This window comes from Geotrypetes seraphini, chromosome 1, assembly GCF_902459505.1.
Source record: "Geotrypetes seraphini chromosome 1, aGeoSer1.1, whole genome shotgun sequence".
NCBI classification, from domain to species: Eukaryota; Metazoa; Chordata; class Amphibia; order Gymnophiona; family Dermophiidae; genus Geotrypetes; species Geotrypetes seraphini.
In genome coordinates, this window is record NC_047084.1 from 409,421,275 (window position 1) to 409,441,496 (window position 20,222).

The following is a 20,222-nucleotide window of genomic DNA, read 5'->3' on the forward strand; positions in this document are numbered from 1 at the left end:
AAAGATCTAAACTTAAAAATGAAGTGGCCAGAAGTTATGGTAAAAGCAGATAGTGTAGCTGGTTTTAAGAAAGATTTGGACAAATTCCTGGAGGAAAAGTCCATAATCTGTTATTAAGACATGGGGGAAGTGTCTGCTTGCCCTGGATCGGTAGCATGGAATGTTGCTACTCTTTGGGTTTTGACCAGGTATTAGTGTCCTGGATTGGCTACCATGAGAATGGGCTACTGGGCATGATGGACCATTGGTCTGACCCAGTTAGGCTATTCTTATGTTATGTTCTCATCTGTAGGGGCCTTTGTTTTCACTTCTTATTTTAATGTATTTTTTTTCTGGGAACTTATCAGTGTTTTTTATAATGGGAACAAAAATGGAAGAGAATTAATGTGTGTGGGATGAGGGGGTAACTAATTTCTTCAGCTAAATAATTCAATCCACTTCAAACAGACATAGGAGAACTCACGCACCATTCACACACCCTCCAACCAAAAACGTCAAAAGAAAAAAACTGTTCGACAACCTCCTAGCCATTCGAGCTGCAACACTCGACCCCCAACTCTACAACCAATTGACATCGACCACAGACTGCAAAACCTTCAAAAAGAAATAAAAACCCTTCTATTCAAAAAACACATAAAACTGAACTAACACAATCAGAACTGTCCCAAGCATCACCTGCAACTACTCCATATGTACTTCTGATGTCATGACAATTCAGACATAATTTATGTTATGTTATGTTTGGAATATAAGAAAATTTTCACTGCCTGTTTCTATTCTGACCATTTATTCTGTTTCATGGTCATTACAAAAAATATTTTTTTACATAGGGGGGGTGTCAAAAAATGATGGGCCCCGGGTGCCACATACCCTAGGTACGCCACTGTGTCTCAGTACTGAACAAAGGTCTAAAGCCAGATTGAGTTTCATGCAAGAGAGAGAACTGATCAAGATATTCCATCATGGAGTGTACCAATCCTTCCATGATTTTTACGATGAATGGAATGGATGCTACTGGTCTATAGTTGGTTACCAGTGCTGACGATTCTTTATTATTTTTTGGAACTGGGGTTATTATTATGTGACCATTATTAGTGAGAAATTTTCCATTTTTTAGGTTATGGGCTAAGTAATTCAGCAGAGATAGTTTAAATTCTAAAGGAGCCGCTTTCATGATTTCTGGGGGGCATGAATCCAGACTGCAGTATGAGTTATAGTATTTGTTATATAGTTTAATACAATTATTCCATTCTAAATCTTGAAAGGAACTCCAGATCATGTCTGCTGGTATTTAATTTCCTTGTATGTTGGCTACCAGGCCTTGTTCAACCAGATTAGCAGAAATGGACAGTTTCAAAGTGTTCTCATGTATTCATGGCGTCTTTATAGATTGATGCTACTTTTTAAAACGCTAAGATTAAGAACAATAGGCTTGAATAATATTCTTTTACAAGGTGCTGTTAATTATTCACCCAAAGATCTTAATGAAACTTAGATCGGGTGGCCAGCCGTGTGAAAATAACACAAAAGGGATAGTAGCCCTGAAGAAACCCCCTTCTTAGGGGTGAAACATGTTGGCATATGTATCCCTTACCAACAGCTACTAACCATCCCGGTGAAGCTAAGTATCTACCTTAAACTCATTAACCATATTTATTGTTTTAAAATTACAAAAGAGAGTTTAATACATACGAGAAAAATAAGTATAAGTAAAAAAGCAAAAAGAAAAAAGTTTATATCATCTTCACATTTGATATTGACCCGATGACGATAGGGTGTGTAAAGCCAAGGGATATGATTATATTGATCCCTGGGTGGCATCTCTGAGGGCCATATAGATTGATTGATACACCTTAGTTACAAGGTATAAAGGGTGATCTACAACATCACCTTGGGTGGAGAACTTTTTAAAACGCAGCATTATGGCACAATTGCATTAAGTGTTCTGATTCTCTGAAGAAGACATGGTGAAACGGGCTCATCAGAATCAGTTCCTGAAATGATTTGTTTATTACCATTAAGATAAGTGGCTTTTTATACATTTTATAGTATTTAAATATTTAAATTATAGATGGACTGTTTTTTTATAATTATTTAAACACATTGATTTGCACGAGGTGGTGGAGGAGGACCAATGATTAAAACCACAATCTGTATTGGCTAAATGATGTCCTCTATTATTTTATCTCAGTATATGTACCTGATAATCATAAGAACATAACATAAGAACATAAGACTTGCCGCTGCTGGGTCAGACCAGTAGTCCATCCTGCCTAGCAGTTCGCTCACAAGGCGGCCCCTAGGTCAAGACCAGTGCTCCAAATGAGTCCGGTGAGTCTGACCTCGGTACCGGGAAAGATGGTAGAGGCGCTGATAAAGGACCGCATCATTGATCACCTTGACGGACACGATCTGATGAGGACCAGCCAGCACGGTTTCAGTAAAGGCAGATCTTGCCTGACGAACTTGCTGCACTTCTTCGAGGAAGTAAACAGGTGGATAGACAAAGGCGACCCAGTCGACATTGTATATCTGGATTTTCAGAAGGCGTTCGACAAAGTTCCACATGAATGACTACTTCGGAAAATTGCATACCATGGAATCGAGGGTGAAATACTTACATGGATTAAAAACTGGCTGGAGCATAGGAAACAAAAAGTGGGGGTAAATGGACAATTCTCAGACTGGAAGAGCATCACCAGCGGGATACTTCAGGGGTCGGTGCTTGGACCCGTCCTCTTCAACATCTTTATAAACGATCTGGACATTGGTACGACAAGTGAGGTGATAAAATTTGTGGACGATACGAAGTTATTCAGAGTAGTGAAGACACAGGGGAATTGCAAAGATCTGCAACGTGACATAATCAAGCTTGAGAAATGGGCGTCGACATGGCAAATGAGGTTCAACGTAGATAAGTGCAAAGTGATGCATGTCAGGAATAAAAATCTCATGCACGAATTCAGGATGTCAGGGTTGGTACTTGGAGAGACCTCCCAGGAAAAGGACTTGGGAGTTCTGATTGACAAGTCCATGAAGCCATCTGTACAATGCACTGTGGCAGCGAAAAGGGCAAACAGAATGCTAGGAATGATCAAGAAGGGGATCATGAACAGATCGGAGAAGGTTATCATGCTGCTGTACCAGGCCATAGTGCGCCATCACCTGAAGTACTGCGTCCAGAACTGGTCGCTGTACATGAAGAAGGACACGGTACTATTTGAAAGGGTCCAGAGAAGAGCGACTATAATAGTTAAGGGTATGGAGGAATTGCCGTACAGTGAGAGATTGGAGAAACTGAGCCTCTTCTCCCTTGATAAGAGGAGACTGCAAGGGGACATGACTGAAACATTCAAAATACTGAAGGGAATAGACTTAGTAGATAAAGACAGACTGTTCACATTCTCCAAGGTAGGGAGAATGAGCGGACACTCTCTAAAGTTGAAAGGGGATAGATTCCGTACAAACGTAAGGAAATTCTTCTTCACCCAGAGAGTGGTAGAAAACTGGAACGCTCTTCCGGAGTCTGTTATAGGGGAAAACACCCTCCAGGGTTTCAAGACAAAGTTGGACAAGTTCATGCTAAACTGGTGAGACTGGACTCATTTGGAGCACTGGTCTTGACCTAGGGGCTGCCACGTGAGAGGACTGCTGGGCAGGATGGACCACTGGTCTGACCCAGCAGCGGCAATTCTTATGTTCTTATGTTATGTTCTTATGATTATCAGGAGCATATACTGAGACAAAATAATAGAGGACATCATTCAGGTTGACATGGGTAGCAAAATATTTTCCCTATGGATCCAAAATCTGATGTAGTATCCGAACCTGCAGGTGCTCAGAAATGAGAATACCGGTACCAGCAATTTTCCTATTGGATTGAGAAGCAAATATTCATGTAGGGAACTCTCTAGAAGTCAAAATGCGCTCATCACGTTTCCTAAAGTGAGTCTCCTGAACAAAACAAACAGAAGCTCCCAACCTCCCAGCCTCTTTAATCAAACACTGCCTCTTATACGGGCAGTAGCGTACTAAGGGGGGGAGGGGGGCGGTCCGCCCCGGGTGCCAGCCCTGAGGGGGGTGCTCCCGGCCTTGCCGTTCAGTCCCCCCCACCCCCGAAGGACCGCTCGCCCCCCTGGCCTCCCTGCACCACCTATGAAGCAGCCCACAGCGGGATCACGATGTCAGCGATCCCTAAGCAGCTTCGGCGCTGCTTCCTGCATCGCGGTGCCGCCCCTCCCCTCCTCTGACGTCAGAGAAGGGGTGGGACCACGGTGGAGGAAGCAGCTCCGAAGCAGCGAAGGGATCGCTGACATCGTGATCCCGCTGCGGGCTAATTCAGGTGGTGCAGGGAGGCCAGAGGGCCAGCGGTCCTTTGGGGGGGGGGACTGAACTCAAGGCCGGGAGCACCCCCTCAGGGCCTGATTCAGGTGGTGCAGGGAGGCCAGGGGGGGCGAGCGATCCTTCGGGGTGGGGCAGGCAGGCAGGCAGGCCGGCAGGCAGGCCTTCAAGGGGGGGGACAGGCAGGCCTTCAAAGGGGAGACAGGCAGGCAGGCCTTCAAAGGGGGGACAGGCTTTCAAGGGGGGGGGATCAGGCAGGCAGGCAGGCTTTCAAGGGAGGGACAGGCCTTCAAGGGGGGGGCAGGCAGGCAGGCTTTCAAGGGAGGGACAGGCCTTCAAGGGGGGACAGGCAGGCCTTCAAGGGGGGGTACAGGCCTTCAAGGGGGGATAGGCCTTCAAGGGGATCAGGAAGGCAGGCCTTCAAGGGGGGTGCAGGCCTTCGGAGGGGGGTGCAGGCCTTCGGAGGGGGGTGCAGGCCTTCGGAGGGGGTGCAGGCATTCGGGGGGGGACAGGCAGGCCTTCAAGGGGGGGTACAGGCCTTCAAGGGGGGGATAGGCCTTCAAAGGGATCAGGAAGGCAGGCCTTCAAGGGGGGTGCAGGCCTTCGGAGGGGGAGTGCAGGCCTTCGGGGGGGGGTGCAGGCCTTCAGGGGGTGGTGCAGGCCTTCAGGGGTGGGATGCAGACCTTTAAGGGAGGACAGGCCTTCAGGGAGGAGGGCCCTGGTATAGAAATACATGGAGGGAATGAGGGGGTTCAAAGAGACACGCATATGCTGGACTTTGGGTGGGAAGAAATAATGGGTCTGAAAATAGAGAAGAGGGAGAGATGATGGACCATAGTTTTTAGAGAGGGAAGGAACAGAAAGGGAGAGAAGTTAGACACAAGGGATGGTGTGGAGGAGGGGATAGAGATACTGGATAGGAGGGTAGTTGGGAAAAGAAAGGGAGAGATGGTGGACCCTGGGGTGGTGGGGAAGGAGGGAGAGATGCTGGATGAAAGGGTAGTTAAGAAAAGATAGATCTGTGGAGGGAGACAAAAAAAGGATAGATACCAGACCTCCTGGGGAGGGAAGGGAACCGGGGAGGACAGAGATGGCAGATGGATGGTTAGCATGCAGAAAGAAGGAAGAAGGAGACCCTGGCAAGCAAGTTATCAGAAGACAATCAGAGCCTTGGACCAACAAGATTTGAAAAATAAGCAGACAACAAAAGGTAGAAAAACTAATTTTATTTGCTGTTTTGTGATTACAATATGTTAGATTTGAAATGTGTATCCTGCCAGAGCTGGTGTTAGACCGCAAACGTGAGCTAGGATTTAACAGAGAGGAAAAGTCCTTTTTGTTTCTTTATTTTATTTACACCACAGCACCAGTGTGGTTAGGAGAAGCCAAAGAGGGGAGAAAAAGCTATAAAATAAACCCACCAGGATGTTTTAAAAAAAAACAAACAAACACTCAATTGGGCAGGAAAGTTGAATCAAAAAACCAATTCAATAGGCTGAATCGAATCGAAAATTTTTTTTTTCTTGAATTGGGCAGCACTAGTTTGCACTACTGTCTTAGATTTTAGGACCTGGGATTGGAGAGAGATGGCATCCTCAGTACTTTATAATGCAAGTGAAACGAGGATTTGGTCAGACTTTAAAGGGTCTGCAGAAGAAAAATATTATATAGGCCGGGGACATGAGACAGCAGGAAACGGGAACTTTTCTTCCTTCTATTTTTGTGAATGGCAAGGCTGAGGATGTCAGAGAGTTCAATTAAAATATGTGCTTTATAAGAAAATATAATAATGTGTTTTATAAAGTTTATAAGCATTGCTGGCCTACCCGGTGAGGTGTTCCTAGTGGTGGTGGCAGCGTGTCAATGTATTGAGAGGAAGAGGTGGTCTGGGAAATTCTGCTGAGCAAACTCCGGGCCCATTTCCACTCCCCAGTTAGTCCACTCCATTCAACTGGTTCACACACTGAGTGGGTCTTTGGGTGTTGTGCCTGGGTAGTTGTTTTGGGATCTCTTCTGGTGGTTTGTCAGTATCTCCTTGTGGTCCAAGGAAGGAAACTATGTTAACCTTAGCATTGACCTTCAGAATATGTTCATAACAGCGCTGCTTGTGTGGCATCAGACTATGTAGTGATCGAAAGAAAAAACAGATTTTTGCACATTTTTGCATTATATGGTGGGTGTATGAGGAGATTCACATTTCCTGCACAGCTAAGTCCTTGTGAAGTTACCTTGTTCTTTCTGTATTTGACATCTAGCAAGGTCTCTGTTTGGAAGGAAAGAACTAAGCTTAAAAATGAAGTGGCCAGAAGTTATGGTAAAAGCAGATAGCATTGCTGATTTTAAGAAAGGTTTGGACAAATTCCTGGAGGAAAAGTCCATAGTCTGTTATTAAGACATGGGGGATTGGTGGCATGGAATGTTGCTACTCTTTGGGTTTTGACCAGGTACTAATGACCTGGATTGGTTACCATGAGAATGGGCTACTGGGCATGATGGACCATTGGTCTGACCCAGTTAGGCTATTCTTATGTTATGTTCTCATCTGTAGGGGCCTTTGTTTTCACTTCTTATTTTAATGTATTTTTTTTCTGGGAACTTATCAGTTTTTTTTATAATGGGAACAAAAATGGAAGAGAATTAATGTGTGTGGAATGGGGGGGGGGGGGTTTACTAATTTCTTCAGCTAAATAATTAAATCCACTTCAACCAGACATAGGAGAACTCACGCACCATTCACACACCCTCCAACCAAAATCGTCAAAAGAAAAAAAACTGTTCGACAACCTCCTAACACTCGACCCCCAACTCTACAACCTTTTGACCTCGACCACAAACTACAAAACCTTCAAAAAAGAAATAAAAACCCTTCTATTAAAAAAACACATAAAACCGAACTAACACAATCAGAACTGTCCCAAGCATCACCTGCAACTATTCCATATGTACTTCTGATGTCATGACAATTCAGACATAATTTATGTTATGTTTGGATTAATGGTTAAATATATGAGGTTCAATTTCTATTATGACCATATATTTTTCATGGTTATTCCAAAAAATATTTTTTTACATGGGGGAAGGGAGGTGTCAAAAAATGATGGGTCCCGGGTGCCACATACCCTAGGTACGCCACTGTATACGGGGAATGCAATCCCTTTACATTTAAAGAAACTACCTTAGGAGACATCACTAGAATTTGGAAAGACTAAATATAAGAATATAAGAATAGCCTTACTGGGTCAGACCAATGGTCCATTAAGCCCAGTAGCCTGTTCTCATGGTGGCCAATCCAGGTCACTAGTACCTGGCCAAAACCCAAGGAGTAGCAATATTCCATGCTACGGATCCAGGGCAAGCAATGACTTCCCACATGTCTTTCTCAATAACAGACTATGGACTTTTCCTCCAGGAAATTGTTCAAACCTTTCTTAAAACCAGCTACGCTATCTGCAATGTGTTCCAGAGCTTAAGTATTCTCTGAGTGAAAAAAAATTTCCTCCTATTGATTTTAAAAGTATTTTCCTATAACTTCTTCGAGTGTCCCCTAGTCTTTGTAATTTTGTAAATCAATCTACTTGTACCCATTCTACTCCACTCAGGATTTTGTAGACTTCAATCATATCTTCCCTCAGCCGTTTCTTTTCCAAGCTGAAGAGCCCTAACCGTTTTAGTCTTTCCTCATAAGAGAGGAGTTCCATCCCCTTTATCATCTTGGTCACTCTTCTTTGAACCTTTTCTAGCACCACTATATCTTTCTTGAGATAAGAATACCAGAACTGAACGCAATACTTCAGATGAGGTTGCACCATGGAGCAATACAGGAGCATTATAACATTCTTAGTCTTGTTAACCATCCTTTTTTAATAATTTCTAGCATCCTGTTTGCTTTTTTGGCTGCCACCGCACATTGGGCAGAAGGTTTCATCGTATTGTCTACGATGACACCCAGATCCTTTTGTTTGGCGCTAACCCCCAAGGTGGACCCTAGCATCTGGTAACTATGATTTGGGTTATTCTTCCCCCCTGCACCATGCATCATATTGAAACCCCTGGAGGCAAAGCTAGATACCAGAAAGGTGTTCCGATGCAAGGAAGGACCTCCCAACCCCAGATAGTCCATAAAGCAAAACTCAACTCCGTAACATTCACACTTCAAGCATTCTCTAGTAGCATGGTAGCACTACACTCCCATGTGCACGCCACGGAAAACTTTCCCAAGAACTAAGAGCCCCAGAGACTGGAAATAAGAATAGTAGTAAATAGAAACATCAGAATGTTATAAAGTTCCCATTAGTAAAGTCAATAATAATATAAAAGTCACTAGACTTCCAGACTTCTGAAGAGATCTTAGCCTCCCTCTTCCTGTCCTCACTTGTTGCCAGTGAGGAGTTGAAGCACCCACTAGCTAGAGCTCTGGGGCCTTATCTTTGTCTGTGCCCCAGACCAAAACTTAAAAAGTCTGTTGAGCCGTGGCCTGCAATGACATCTTGTATGTCTTCCCGTTGTAGTTGAACTGTAATCCAAAGTGAAATGTCCACCTATAGTGCACTTGCTCAGAGAGAAGCGTAGCCATAAATTTCCCAAACTCTCTTTGCAACTTTAAAGTAACGGGCGAGATATCAGCAAATATTGTAATCTCAAAGGAGTCCCACACAATTGACTCCTGTTTTCTTGCTGCTGCAAAAATTTGCCTCCTTCAAGGCAAAATTGTGGAAGCACACTGCAATATCCTTGGCTACATTAGGCCTTCCAGACCCCAGCTCCCGATTAGCCAACTCAATTTGATCTGCTGAGGAGGTAATTCAGTCGTAGCCAGGGAAAGAATATGCAAAGCAATCTTTTGCACTACTTCTACACAGTCACAGTATTCGGGATGCTAAGGCACCCCTGGTATTCTCAAGTTTTGCCGCCTGCTGCGATTCTCCAAGTCTTCCACACGGTCCATAAGGTCAGTATGCTTCTGAAATAGATCTGTGAATTGTTTCTTCAGTTCAGCAATTTAGTTTGCGTGGTCATCCATTCATTGTTCCACCTCTTTAATACGGCGACCAAAGTCCACCACATCTACATGCAGTTCTGCTACTTGACCCGTCAACTCCAAATGAAAGGCCGCAATATCTGCCTTGATCTCTTTAAGACACAGCTTTATGTCCTCTGCATGAAGAGATTTTGCCTTGTGTGCAGGTTCTATTGAGGCCGCGGCTGAATCCATACTCCCAGCCAAGATAGAGGCAGCCATCTTGTCAGCATCGTGGTGCATCTGACTGTTTCCCAAAAATGCAAAGTCTCTCAAATCTGTGAGTCATTTTTGCTCATAATATTGAAAGACAGATATAAGAGCCAAAAGAGTGAGAAGAGGTGCCGATACAGGTAGATTGGCTGGGGTTAGTGAGGAGCCTTGGGCTTAAGCAGCCATTTGGCCCTGTGACATCACTTCCTCCTCCACCATGTGGTTTTAATGCTGGAAATGTAACCCCTGGCCTGAGGTAGAGTAAAAAGTTAGCTCACATTTCTCATGGGTAGTGAATTTGTGAAGTCTGTTGTGCCAGCATGATAAACCTGTGACTTAGCTCTCTGAAGTAAGGGCTAGAGGAGAAAGAGGAAACAGAGACCAGGGAAGTACTAAGAAAGAAAAGAGAGAAGGATACAACATGCTGTACAGACATAAATTACCTTTTTATATAAATGCTAAAGAAACACACATGCTCAATTATGATTTATTTTAATAAGCTGTATATTAAAAAGAATCAGGTCAAAATTCAGTTGCTGGCTAAATTAGATATTCAGTGCTGCTGAGTCACTGGTGGCACTTAAGTTATGCAGGTACAACCAATATTTAGTGCTGCATTAACTGGGCCAATATTTATTGTTGTCTTGGGCAAATCTTTAAGACTGCCTTTATGTAGTCTTACATGTCCAGATATCTCTGAATATTTCCAGGGTCCACATAACTCCTAGCTCCATTCCCAACTCCATCCCTAAACTATCTTGGTACTAAGTGGTAAGTGCTGTGGGCTTTTTTTCTGCAAATACCTTGTAAGTTCTATATGGATTACATAAAACGAAGCCAGGAATATGTGGAAAAATACATATTTGACCTTTTCATAGTGTACAGGCCCATAAAAATATTTTAGTATAACCTGACCTTTATTGAAGCAAATATCTTTCAAATAACCACATTTCCAAAACTCTCCGAAACAAAAACATATTTATTAAAATATCTGAATTCCACCAGAAAGTCATTCTACATTTTTGTTGCTGCAAATAAAAAAGAAGACTGAGAAATCTTTTAAACCTGACTCCATTCTGTTAAGTACCGCTTCTGGCCTGCTCAGCCTCTTCTACCCACTTAAACCATGCTGAATATCATATCCAAAATATTTTTGCACAAATCTTTACACTATGAAAATTATGTTGGTGCAGATTTGCGGGATGCTTATTGCCTTTCTTAGAGTAAAAATTAGGGTATGTCAGTTTTAAGGATAGATTTTTATTTTTTCAAACTTTACAAATTACTAGTGACCAAATTATGCACTTTTGCATACTGAATCTAAAGCTATCTTCAGAAACTGCTTAAAGGGAGTCTTACCTACATCAAATCCTATTACGGATGCTCAGTATTAATTTCTCTCTGTTCAAAATTTTCAGATTGGTTCTCCTTCCTGTATATGCTTACTTTTTTCGTTTTTCTATACTATAACTGATGTAGTTCCTCCCCCGTTCCCACTGTTTCAGTGTGTCTATCGTATTTGTTGCTCATCTCAACATGTGTGTATGAATTATTTTATGTAATACCCATTTTTAACTTTTATGCACTCCGCTTAGAAGCTTGAATAAGTGGAATAACAAATTTTAAATAAACTTGTAAATCACAGTTGAAATATGTAGAAATTAAGTTATATTTATCTGAATGTACAAAAACTCTGAACTACAACTGTAGCCACTTAATTGTCTTTAAAATGTTCATTTATGTAGTTAATTTAATGTATTTTAACAAAATCCAACAAAGAGGCCATATCTTATTTGCTTCTGTTTTGGCTTATGAGCTTCCAGCTGACCCATAATATAATGTTCCCTCCTCTCCTGATTGGACACACAACCAGCAGCCTCAGTTGTCATTTTTACATACCTTTCTATGGACTGGGTGTGTGATGTCCAATCTGGAACCACCATGGGCTTTCTCAGAAATGCCTTGATCTCTGCTTTTGTCATGATAAAGTAAGAGAAGACTCAGAGACTCCAGAGCTCCAATTAAGTAATTGGGTGAGTGTAGTTGCCTCAGTGTTGATGGATGGTGTTTTCCTGGGTCTCATCCTGCTGCCTCCACACTGTCTTATCTCTGATCATCAATATCTTCTCCACTGCTTCTCTTCACTCCTGTTCCTCTTCATTGCACAACATACCTTGCAGAACAGACTTGCTGTAACCATACCAAGCTGACCTTCTCATTATAGGCATGGCAATCTTACTTACCTCTTCACACTGTTCTTTCAAGAGTTGCAGCTGGCAGAGGAGAAGCCTGGGACCTTATGTCCCAATTGCTAGTTATTTTTATGTTGAACCATTTTACTATGTATACTCCAACAAAGAACTCTAATCATTCTTAAGTTTTTCAGATTCTTTCTTTTCAGATTATGCTTGGAAATCCATATTCTCATGAACTTTAGAGCTGTTGTGAGCCATCTGCTATGTGACTCGGGTCTTATTTCCAACAGAGCTAGATCCTTTGGCAAGATACTTGTTCTAATAGTAGTTACAGTTCTATAACCATAGCTTTGACCTATGCTTAAGTCTTTGATCACTTCATCGGTGAGCTGAGGAAAATCAAGGCCAACAGAGATCTTAGTAAAATCAAGATTTATTTCCAGTTCAATAGCGGAATCCAGCATTTTTTAAAATGGAATCTGCCCATTTGCTTTGCTTAATGTTTTTACCACATCAGCTTCCTTCATAGCTTCTCCTCAATATAATGCATCACTCTTCCCTCCAAACCACTGTTTACATTATTTTTATTAGTTATTTATATATTGCCTATCAAGAGATAGCTTGAAGAGTTTTGTCTGCTCCTCTTTCTCTCAGACATGCAACTAAATTATCAGCAATTATTTCTGAATTAGTCTTCTCTTTAGTTGCATTTGTAAGGACAAAATGTCACAAATACACCTCCTGGCTCCATTCCTGGATATATTTTACCATTCTCTTCTGCCTTTTTACATGACCCTAGTATCATCACAATGACCATCAAAGACTATGTAACTGTTGTCATTCTGCTGCAGTTCCTCCTCAAACTGTACATCCAATTTTTCATGATTCATGTCTGAACTCTCTTCATCTTGTTGTGATCAACCACCATAGCAGTGTCCAAGTGAGTGATGTGTCCTGCATCAGCACCAATATCTTCTGTCTCTCTCAGTCCAGTATGGTGTCTTAAACTGCCATGTGCTATGTTGGTTATATCTTCAGTGTTAGATTTTGACCTCTTCCTAGCTATCTCTACAGCAACAGGAGCTTTCTCCATTGGTTCTTCTGCCACATCATTCAGATCTCCCTGTTCCATTTCAAACACAGATCTCTCCATCAAAACATAACCTAAAAATGTATTTACCGTATTTTTCGCTCCATAAGACACTTTTCCCCCCCAAAAAAGTGGGTAGAAATATAAATGCATCTTATGGAGCGAATATAACACCCCCACCCCACCGGTACCTTTTTTTTAAATTCCAGCGGTCCAGCTCTGTATCGGCAGGAGCTCTCCTGCCCCTCCCTCACTGGACGGCTGCAGAGAAGCACACAAGGCAGGCACAAGCTTTTTTGCGCGCCTGCCTGGCCCTGCTCCCTGAATGGTTGTCAGTTCTCACAGGACTCGCGAAAACTGTGGCAGCCATTCAGGGAGTGCAAAAAGCTCGCACCCGCCTTGTTTGCCACTCTTCCGCAAGGGATGAGGACTCGGAGGCAGCCATCCAGTGAGGGAGGAGCAGGAGAGCGATTGCTGATACAGTGCTTTACCATCAGAATTTAAAAAATGGTACCGGCAAGAGGGGGGGGGGCAGCCTGCCTGCCCTGTGCCCTGTCCCAGCCTGCCACTAGCCCACCAGAGGGGGAACAGAATACCAGGGGTAGATGGTGGGACAGGGTACACCATTTGCGGGAGCAGGTGGTGACGGGATCCCACCTTGCACTGCAGGGTTTCGCTGCTTGTCCCCCTGACCGTGTCGTGCTGCTGGGCGGGGAGGCCCACGGCGGATGCCAGGGGTCAGCGGCAATGTCGGTGACCCACCCGAACCATCTTGAAACACGGACCAAGGAGTCTAACGCGTGCGCTAGTTGGAGAGGATGAGTGGCAAAATCGTGTGGCGCAATGAAGGTGAGGGCCAGCACAGGCTGACCAAGGGATCCCGCTACCGCCTGCTCCCGCAGCGATTGGCGGCGCCCCATTGGGGAAGAGGAGCTGAATGAGAACACAAGAGCTGAGAGCAGCTGGGATTCTACAGACATGCCAGGAGACGTCTGCATGGAGGAACTGAATCCAGCTGAGAGTGAAGAGTGTGTTCCTCAAATGGACTGGGAATGCATTCCAAACGCAGAGCAGTGCCCTGAATCTATGGAGTTTTAGTGAACATAAGAACATAAGAAATGCCTTTGCCGGATCAGACCCTAGGTCTATCATGTCCGGCGACCCGCACATGCGGAGGCCAATCCCGGGGTTCCATGCTGAGACCTTGTTTACCCGTATCACTCAATGTGGTTTGCAAGAAGGTGTGCATCCAACTTGCCCTTGAATCCTGAAATTGTGGTCTCCGACACAACCCCCTCCAGGAGAGCATTCCAAGCGTCCACCACTCGCTGTGAGAAACAGAACTTTATGATATTTGTCACGGGCTTGGTACCCCTCAGTTTCAGTCCACGACCCCTTGTCCAAGTCACATTTGACAATGTGAATAACGATGTTTCTTGCTCTATTTTGTCAAATCCTTTTAGTATTTTGAAAGTCTCTATCATATCCCCTCGCAGCCTTCTCTTCTCAAGGGTGAACAATCCCAGTTTTTCGAGGCGTTCATTGTAGCTCAAATTCTCGATGCCTCTTACTAGCTTTGTGGCTCGCTTCTGCACCCTTTCCAACAGGGTTATATCCTTCTTCAGATAGAGAAACCAATGTTGGATACAGTATTCCAAGTGTGGTCTGACTATTGCTCTGTAAAGCGGCATTATGACGTCCGCCGATCTGCTCGTGATTCCTTTCTTTATCATGCCCAACATCCTGTTTGCTTTCTTTGCCACCGCTGCGCATTGAGCCGATGGCTTCATGTTCTTGTCTATCAGTACCCCCAGATCCCTTTCTTGCTTGCTCTTTCCCAATGCTGCACCTAACATTTTGTATTCATGTGGAGCAGTCTGGAACAGGTTAGAGGTTTCTTTTCCTCTCTGAAAGTTTGCAAAGCTTGTTGCCTTGTTTAGTTTGTTTCACATAGTAGTGTGAGCCCAGTGCTGAATGTTTTGCCCTGTTGGGAGGGGCTCCTTAATAGAGAGAGAGGACCATAGCAGTTTAGGTTTGGCTTTTTGTACTGGGACATTCTTCTGAAAATCCTGTAAGGGATTTTTTCCCCCCAGTGAAGAAAGAATAAGGCAGAGTTGCCTGTCCTTGTTTCCCTGAACCCTAGCTTGGGGAGAAGACTGGGAAATGGCTGGGCTGTACTATATGAAATCCCAGCTTTGCAGTTTGGTGGGACAGCCGACTCAGCCAGGCTAGTGGTGAACAGTCCTGCATGGGCCAAGTGTTTGGCAAAGGAGGAACTGTAAAAATTGGGGTGTGTGTGGGGGGGGGGTGCATATAGGAGGGGGCCAGAATTTTTAATGGAATGGCCACACAGACATGCCAGCAGAGCAGTGGGGCATCCTAGGGGGCACAGCTGTGAACTTCACATTAAGGGTGCCAAGTACATATCTCACCATAATCCCCATACATTATTTGGTTAGCCCTCCAAAACTCCCCCAAAACCTACTATACTCACCTATCACCCCAATAGCTCTTATGCCAGAAGGTGTCACCTATATGGTAGTGTATATATATATATATATATATACACACACACTAGTCGTTAAGCCCGTTACATTAACGGGTGCTAGAATATATGTCTGTCTGTCTTTTTCTTTCTGTCTCTTTCCTCCCTCCATTTCCCTGTGTAGCGCTGTCTCTGCTTTCTTCCTCACTCTGCACTCTCAAGCTGTAACATTACTGCCTCGCTTTTTCTCCCTGCAAGCATCTCTGCTCTCTTTCTCATCCCCAGTCTCTTTGCTCTTTTTCTCTTCTTGCAGAGATCTCTGCTCTCCTTTTTCTATAAGTTCCTGATTCCTGCAAACTTCTGTTTTCTCTGTATGCTCCTGATCCTGTGTTTCCATGTAAGTGGCTCTTCCTTTTTTTTTTTAATTCCATTCCTTCTTCAGTCTCAGTTCTTTATCTGAACATTCCCTTCCTCAGTCTCTCCAACTGCAGCTCTCTTGCCCTCTATGCCCCTGCTGTGCATGTCGCTCCTGATCCCCTCTCACTGACCCTTGCGACTGCATCATTTTTGTTATGCCGGCTGGGTTTCCATGGCAGCCCTGCTCGCGGGTCTGTGAGTGTAGGGCCGTTTTGTTATTTCCTCGTGGGAAGCTGTCCGTGGCGGCACCGTGTCAGGTGGAAGCGGGGAGGCGGGGCCTCAGCATTGGCTGGGGTCCCATGATGGGCTCGCGCCGCCTGCCCCAGGAGCCCGAGCCCGGCGGCGGGGGAAGCAGGGACATGACCTCGGTGCTGAAGCTGCTGCAGAGACAGACCTACACGTGCCTGTCGCACCGGCACGGCCTGTACCTATGCTTCGGAGGCGTGCTGCTGCTCATCGTGCCCACGCTACAGTTAGGAGAGGTCAGTAGGCAGCTCGGCCTCACCTCAAGGGAGGCCACGACGGGTGGTGCGGACTCCCTTGGTGGTTTGCGAAAGGGGAACGGTCCTGTTTGGTCTGCCACTGCCTGGAGGAGTTGAAGAGCAGGGAAGCCTGTGTCCAGATTCTCTGCTGTCACAGCTAGGCGCGCATGTGCACTCCTGCGGCCACAGACCTACTGATCACGGAACACGCAGATAGGAGTGCACATGTACGGCTAGCGTTTTATTATATAGGATACACACACATCTAGCTGGACAAAACATCTAGCTGTGTCATTACAAAAAAGATATTTTCAGTCGCTAAGGACAGGTATGTTCCCTGGAGTCCTGCAGAACTTGCATGTCCCTCACAATTGAAAAATGTGACAGTAAAACAGCACCCTCTATTGGTGAGACTGTGGGTGGAGGACTCCTGCTCAGCTTAGAGGGAACAGTGTTAAATTTAAATTAACCCCCCCTCCCTGTAAAATCACTGTTGGCTGCCAGATATGTCACTGGCACAAAATTACTAGAGACATCCAGCTGTCTCCCACAGCCTGAATATCGGGCAGTTATGTGCCTAAGATTAGGCATGAGCACACCCTTGACCTGCCCATGCCTTACCCAGGTCCACAGCCCCTTAAAGTTGCATGTTCTGGAATTTGAGCACACAATTTATAGAATATTGACTAAGGGCCTCTTCTATTACATTAGCAGTTTTCTAGCATGGGGAGCTGCGCTGAATGACCCGCGCAGCTCCCAATGCTCATAGAGTTCCTATGAGCGTCGGGAGCAGCGCGGGCCATTCATTGCGGCTCTCTGCACTAAAAACTGCTAGCACAGTTTAATAGAAGTGGGGGTAAGTGCAGTTATGCGCCAATTAGCACCAATTAACATAACATAAACTTTTATTTATATACCACAAAATGCCTTTCGGTTCAATGCAGTTACAGAAATATAAGTACAACAGGGAAAAGAAAATTTAACAATAAAATAGTAGAACCATTTATATAAGGCAGTAGGCATATTGAATTTCTCGAACTGACCCAATCTGGGATCACAATTTGAGCTAAAATGCCTGAAATGTATTGTTTTGAACTCTATGAGAAAGAAAGAGAAATAAAGTTCCAAAAGGTTAAGAAAATAACATTTTTAAAATTTTTTAAAGGGAGAGGTGTGATAAATTAACAGGTAAAATAATTAAGCAAGGATTCGACTTGAAACAACAAAGGTAATAAACTCAAAAGAAATAAAAAAAAATAAGATTCAGTCAATAAGGAAAAGTAAAAACAGAACATGTCCATATTCGACGGCAGACAGCGGCAGAAATCATCTGATCTTCAACGGTCAGCTGCTTCCAGCTCCACTGCACCACCAACAAAGATAGAGAGCATGGATGATATGGCTGAATCACACCACTTCACCACAAGGCAGGCAGGCAGGGTCCCAAATGGCCAGTATAACATTACATTACTGACTTCTATTCCGCCCGTACCTTGCAGTTCTAGGCGGTTTACAAAAGAATCTAGCTGGACATTTCCAGGAAAATACAATTTAGGATTTTTGAATTGCAAAAAAAAAAAAAAAAAGATAACTGGACAAGTCCAAGAGAATTATAATTTAGGGATTTGTTTACATTTCCTGGAGAATTGCAATTTAGGGAGTTGTTTACATGGATGGGACTTAGAGGAGAATGAAGTAGCAAAGGAGGAAGAGATTTGGGGGGGGGGAATTACAAGGGAGGGGGGGGCAGGGGGAAGAGCTAAGACAGCTGGATAAATTTTTTGAAAAGCAGGGTTTTAATGTCTTTGCGAAATGATTTAAAGTCGCTCGTTGTCAGTAACTTGGAGATGGTGTGGTCAAGTTTCGCTGCTTGCGTTGCTAGTAGGTTGTCATACATCTTCTTGCGCTGAGTACCTTTGAGTGGGGGGAAGGTAAAAGGGGACTGAGTTCTCCTTTGTCTGCCTTCTCACAGATCCATCCTATCGCTGCAGGGCCCCAAAATGAGCAGGCTGTCTCCGAGGCAGAATGATGGTGCCTTCCTCTGCACGATGGAAGACCTCCTCAAGTGCCGCGTCCTCCGCTGACCCGCATCCTCCACGACGAACCGCTCTCAGGCCGGCAAGCCGCTCAAAAGAAACACGAGCATTACCCCCCACAACTCTCCACCGCCACAGCACCACCAAACCGGCAGGCAAGATGAGAAAGATCACCCCGACACAAAAGATAGGATGCTCACTGCTGTTGGAAACGGATGGTACAGTGAATAAGATAAAAATAAAATTTCTATTAAGGTCAATGAATTGAAAACAAAGGAAAGTTAAAAGATGAATACTAATTAAAGATATATTAAAGATATAGGGGAAAACTGAAAATAAATTTAAAATAAAAAATATGACCTATCCTGGCGCCATCTTGAAAAAAAAAAATATTAAAGACATTTATTTGGTTTTATATTCCATCCTCCCCAGAGAGCTCAGAACAGGTTACAGTTTAACATTTATAATGTTACAATATAATATTACATAGGTTACAGTTTCAAGTTTCTTTATTTTTGATATACCGTCTATCAAAACAAGTATCTAATCGGTGTACAATATAATAAGATTGAAAAAAGCAATAAAATAGGTAAATAAAAGCAATATTTTATCAAATATTAAAATACTAGACGGATTCACATTGACGTACATGGAACAAAAGGGAAGTTGGGGAGGGGAAGGTTTTTTTAAAATACATCGAAGTAAAATTAGTAAAAAGGAAGGTAAATGGGGAATGGTGAGACATTAAGGTGGGGATCGCTTCAAAAGAAGTGTTTGGTGTTTCAAGGCTTCACTAGAGTTAAGGGTTTGAGAAGCGGGAGCTATACTAAAGAGTATAGGCGTCTTTAAAGAGAAAAGTTTTAATTTTGGCTTTAAAATTTTCAAGAGACTTCTCTAATCGAAGATCTAATGGAAGGGCATTCCACAGAGAGGGGGGGGGGGGGGTTTGACTGAAAAAATGGATTTGTGAATGGTATTGTAAAACAGTTTGCGTATTGACGGTATGAAAAGTAGGTTTGATTGTTTGATCGGAGGGCCCTGGATGATGAGTATGGAATCAAAAGTTTATCTATGAATGCCGGTTGGTTAGAGTTTTTTGTTTTAAAGGTGAGGATTATTATTTTATAGGTGAGGCGATGAGTAATGGGTAGCCAATGTGCTTTGCAGAGGAGAGGAGTGACATGGTCAAATTTTTGACAGTAGTATTTTGCAATAGTTGTATTCTTTCTGGGTTATACCTTGATAAAGAGCATTGCAGTAGTCTATAGTTGAAATTACAAGAGAGTGAATCAGGATATTGATAGAGGGGGGATCAAGAAAAGAAGAGATAGAACGGATGAGCCTAAGCTTATGAAAACATTTCTGGCATAACTGCACTAATTTGTTGATGAAAGGTGAGGTCCTTGTCTAGAATGACTCTGAGAAGTTTGACTTTACTGTCCATTTGAATTGGGGAAGAATCAATACAATGGGTAAACACGGATGTTCATCTGGGGAGAGCGATAAAAGGACACTGATAGTTTTAAGGATGTTAAATGAAAATTTGGCAGTGCGAGGGGTAATAACTTTGCAATCAAGGCCTATTACAGCTCATTAACACCAATTAGCTCATCTATAATAATAAAACGCTAAGCGTGCATGCGCACTCTTAACGCCGTGTTGCCTGATCTGTAGTTCCGTGGCCGGCAGTGTGCGCATGCGCGCTTACTATGCATCTCTCTGTCTTGCAGCGGGCTTGCCGGCTCCAGCCAGACAAAGTTCATTTTTTTGTTCAAAGCCCCCACCGCGGCTCTATCGAATATCACCAGCGTCAGCTTTGAACTAAAAAATGAACTTTGGCTGGCCGGAGCCGGCAAGCCCACTGTGAGACAGAGACATGGCTCCCTTACTGCCCCCCCCTTCCCTTCCCGCGGTCCCAACTACAAACCTGCCGATTCCAGCAGCGT